Here is a 5,021-nt window from a genome sequence, read left to right as displayed (position 1 = left end):
CTACCAAGTGGTTGTTCCTGGTAAGGAAATGCCCTGGCCCCCCGGGTAACTCCATTCCATGTCACGAGGTGGAGACCGCCAGCCAGAGGACATGGGCTAACCAAGGAGGAGACTTCAAGGCATCCAACTGCAGTGGGACCAGCTCGAGCCATCCCCCACATCAGCTGGAGCAGAACAACCCTCAGACATGCCTTAGGATGTGCTCAACAGCCACGTAAGATGAAATTCCAGAATAATCTTCAAGCATAGTTAAGACAATGGAAGGTTTTTAGGCAGACTATTTTTTTTTTCTACACCTGAAAAAGGAAAGGCCACCTACAAGAGCAAGGTCAGCATTTTGGTTGCAGTTTCGAATATGAATATTTTATATTCATATCTGAAAAAATGAGAAGTATGTATAGGGCTGAGCTTTTATCCTGGCATTCAAGCTAGCAGGGACGTAAGAGCTCAGATTTCAGCCATCATTTTCATTGCTAAAAAGGAAATATTCAATGCAAGCTATGCTACTAGGATAATACTGACATGTGTTCTGCTGGACCTTTCAGAAGGGACCTCACCTACTGGGAATGCTTGCTCCTTTCCAACTCTCCTTCTTCTTTTTGCCATCCCTAGAAGAAACTTGTGAATAAATGTGATCTCATGTTTTCATTCCTGGAAGACAGAAGTCTTGGAGAAACATCTTCCTTTGCTCCTGAAAGGACTGTGGTAGCGAACATGAGTTATGGCGTATCCTGCAGCTGATGAGAATGTCAGATGCGGGCACCTCTCTGGAGACAGAAATCACAGGATTCCTTCTGCTGAAGCCAGAGATACCACGTGTGGTGTGACCGCAGGTTTTTTGTTCAACGAGGCCTCTTAACAGCGATTTAGATTTCAGGAAAGGCATGGCAAGAAATTCCTTCTCCTTATTGTTTGTTTTTCAGGATGGAATTGAGTGTCTGAGTCTCCTGCCTAACTTTATGGGTAACTGGTTTCTCAGAAGTGTAGAGACAGATGATCTGGAATAGACAGAGCTTGGCTTTTGCCTCCTGCAGCTGGGAGGTACAGGAATATTGCTCTTCCATTGATATTTGCTGGAATTCACACCCTTTTCTGAATCAGTTCCTCCAGGTCAATCTGTTCTTTTAACCAGATTTTAGCTTGATGCTGCTTCTTTCTAAGTGGGTTTGTATGAGTCAAAAAACTCTCTTCCAGAGGCCAGTTACCTTCGTGGGTGGCATGACGGCTCACACTGTCATATACACCCCACATACTGTGTTGGCAATGGGAGATGTGTTATCATGTCAAATTAGTCAAGGAAATTAATTATGTGCTCATTCCTTACGCAGTTCTCACATCTTTAGGTGGTCTGCCATACACTTGACCTCTGGGTTGAACAAATGCCTGAAAATCGCACTTTGTGTTTTCCTGATTCTGCCTGATTTTTTTCCTTCAAACATATTTATGAACACCTTTGGACATGCATGCTGCGGATGTGTGTGCCTGCGGACCTGGCTCACTGCTTCACTTTGCTAGTTCTGGCTAAAGGAATAAAAATCCTTTGCAAATACAGAAATCTGGCTTGGGAAGTGGAGGACTTTGGAGAAATTTAGCTTGCCCTGGAGATCTGACCTGCAACATGCCATGGAATAAATATATTCTTTTCCTATTCTGTGCTTCAGCTGAAAATCACTCATTTGTAATTAATAGGTCTTTGTTAATACTGGGAAAGAATGAATGAAAGAAAGAGGCTCAATTTTTTTAGAGTAGCTTTTCAGCTGAACAGGTCAAGAAGCAGATGTAGAAATTCAATCAACCGCGTTTGTTGTCCACAATATGTTTGGAAAACTAACAAGAAGAGGCTCCACGGTGGGTTTGGGGTGGTTCTTTTTTGTGTGTTTCCAAACATAGTGTTCTGAAGCCTGGCACTTCCAGCCAATCTTGTTTATATCATTACAGTAAAAGCTGGTATAAACAAAAGACCATTGGAAGCATGAAAGCTGATATTTAACTTCATAAAGTGTTAGTCATGACCTTCTAAGAGTTTAGGACATCTGTTGCTTTTTCATAATGAAGTGAATAGAGGCTTGTCTTGCAATTGAGTGTTGTTCTCCCCCGTTGCCACTCTGTCAGACTCTGGTTGCCTTAATTTGGGATTGGTCAAAGACCTGATGGGACCTGCAGGAATACTTTTGTCTGATGTTCCTTCAGCAGGAGGAGCGATGGCAGTGTCAACCTCTGTTGGTTGCATCTAAGTGCAGTGTATTTCCCTGTGCTTCTGGGCAACAGTAGTTCCTAATACGGGTGTTACCTTTAGCACGACAGGTCTCATCTGCAGCATCTTCCTGCCCAACCCAGCTTCTGATCTTGTTGGAAAACCAGCTTGGCTTGCAGCTCCTTGGTGGCAGGCCTTACAAACGGGATGCTTCTTTTGGTAGCAACTTTTCAGGAATGTTCCTTGAAGAAAATCCTGAAAAGCATCACTGAGTAGCAAGGTGCAGATATTAATAATCTTCACTACTCACTGGAATGAACTGGATGAACTGGGAGTGGGTTTTAGCCAGATGACTTATCCTCCCTCCCACCACTTCCCCCATATCTGCCTCTCTTGGACGATACCCGATGGCAGGTATGTTATAAACAGTTTAAACCAGCATGACACGCATCTTGATTATATTTTGATGTGGGATTATTTTACATTTATCCCTCTGAAAACCATTGTAGTGAGACACTAAACACTTCATATTGCCTAATGTTTATTGAATAATTTTCTTCTGGCTTCTTGCCCCTAATGCAACAACCAAAAGTAAAAAATAGCATGCACTTGGCTTGCACTTTCTCCTCATGCTGACTCTCCCTTCTGTTTTATTTCAAGGCTGGGGGCTTTCTCTAGAAAGTAGGTATGAATAAAGTATATAAAGAAAGCTTACATGGTAGTCTAGCTTTTCAGGGTCCAGCAGTGCTGTAGTTTATTTAGTTGCCAGTTAATTACCGGTTTGAAACTGCAGTTATACTCCCAGGTTTTAGGGCAGTCAAATTAAACAGGAAAAAATGATCCTCAAGGGCAGGCAGGTCTGTAGTTTTCTGAGAGAGACTTTCATGTTCGTGTTCATGATGTGGAAAGTGCACAGATTCAAGGTCTAGGGGGAGTTTGTCTTTCCTTGCACCAACATCTTCAGCCAAGTGTGGGAGATATGTTGAGCTCCCTGTTTTGCTGTCCCCTGCCCAGGTGATGTCAGCCAAGTTACTTTAAGCTAGGGCAGAAAAATTAGTCCTATCCTACCACGCCAAAAGCAGCTTCATTAAACTCCACATCTTCAAGACCCATGCTTAGCTGCCAAAGAAGGCTAACTTTCCACCAGTAAATGTTCTTGAACAGCTTGTGCCTTGAACATACCTGTGCCTGGGACCTTAAAGTTACTTTAAGTATGGTGGTGTTAAGGAGTTTGAAGTTTTAAACTTAGTAATAAGATCGCAAGAGAAGGCTGTCTCATCTGCAGGGATTACTTGGTAGACCACCTCAGAGCAGCCCCAAAGGGTGACCTAGAGGAGGTGGGAATGCAGAGGTAAGGGCACTCGTTTGGAAGAAGACCCCATTTGAGTCTTTGCTCATGTAGTAAGCATTTGCTTTGTACGAAGCATTGACTGGCAGAGACAAAACCCACACCTGTGTCTTTCCCTTGATGGGTGCTTTTGTCATGATGCTGCAGAGCCTAGCCGCTGGGAGATGCAGGTGTCTTCAGGCAAAATGGCCTCAGTTCTCTGATATTATAGGAAAACCCCCTGATTATTTGGATACTGGGGATAGCTCCAGGTAAAGTCATAAAAAATGCCAAGGATCAGAGAGGCAAGAGTGCCACAAATCGGTGATGGCTACTAGGGTGATCAGGTATGAAATAATGATTTACAGCAGTTCTGTGGCTGGCTGATATCTTTTAGTGTTGCAGGCATGCACTCTTTAATCAGTGGACTTCTATTCACTTTTCCTGTGGCTATCTGCCCAAACAGGCCCAGGCTAAGTGGTACTTTCGGATCCAGAACTGTTAAGGAGGTACCAGCTCTTCACGATAATCTGGATGTGCTCCACGTTTTTAGCCAATCCAGCAAAATCGTAAATCTGGTACCAGGCAGACGTATGGTTTCTTCCCTCTGTTTTGTCCTCCCTATTAGGAGCTCCATGCTGTGTTTTCACAGGCTTAGAAGGGCTTAGGAGCAGGGAATTGTCATGGGGAGAGCACATGAATTGCCAAGCTAAAGTCCTCCCTGATACAAATCTTTTCCATCAGCTCTGTGTTTTATCAGATCAGTGTAGCCGGTGAAGGACAAGGAGTAGCACCAAGCAGAAAGCAGGTAAGACATCCCCATTGATTGTATGCCCAAGTATTGCAAGCAAAAAAGGGTTCATCATCCATGTGTTCCTTGTCAGAGTGGAGGACGTCATCAGGAAGTCTCTTAATCCTTGCTAGGTTGCCAAATGATGGAAACTTGAAAGAACGCCAGAGGGAACTGGGATCAAAAGCATTAGCATTCCATTTTTTTGGGGACTAAAACTGCCTGTCCTGTGAAAATAAATTCCTGTAGCTCAGTGACACATCTGTCGCTGAAAGACATTTGAGATAAGTTCTTAAAATGCTCCTTTTAGTCAGTCTATGGTGATGTTTTCTGAGTTCTTTCAAGCGGGTTTTGGTGTTGGGCGCTTTTTTTAAAGCTCTGTTAGATAGCAGGAGACAATTCACACTGTTCTGCAAACCAGTGGAGCTCAGGCTGAGAAGCAAGAGGATATAACTCAGAAGGGACTTTTCCAGCCACTCTGCAGATCTAACCTTTAACAAAATAAATACATACTTAATCAATCTGGAAAACGATACAAGAAGATCGCAACAACATGTACTTATAAAAATGTGCTTCGAAGAACATGTTGTACTTTCGTGCCAAAGTATTTTATTTTCACTGCAAAATATTTTGCAAGGGAGCCTTCCTGCAGGGTTATTTAGGAGCGCTGCAGAGGGCTTCAGGTGTTACCTCCTTGCCTCCCAGGGGCT

Source organism: Falco naumanni, chromosome 15, assembly GCF_017639655.2.
Source record: "Falco naumanni isolate bFalNau1 chromosome 15, bFalNau1.pat, whole genome shotgun sequence".
In the NCBI taxonomy this organism is placed as follows: Eukaryota; Metazoa; Chordata; class Aves; order Falconiformes; family Falconidae; genus Falco; species Falco naumanni.
Note: the sequence above shows the minus strand (reverse complement) of the source record.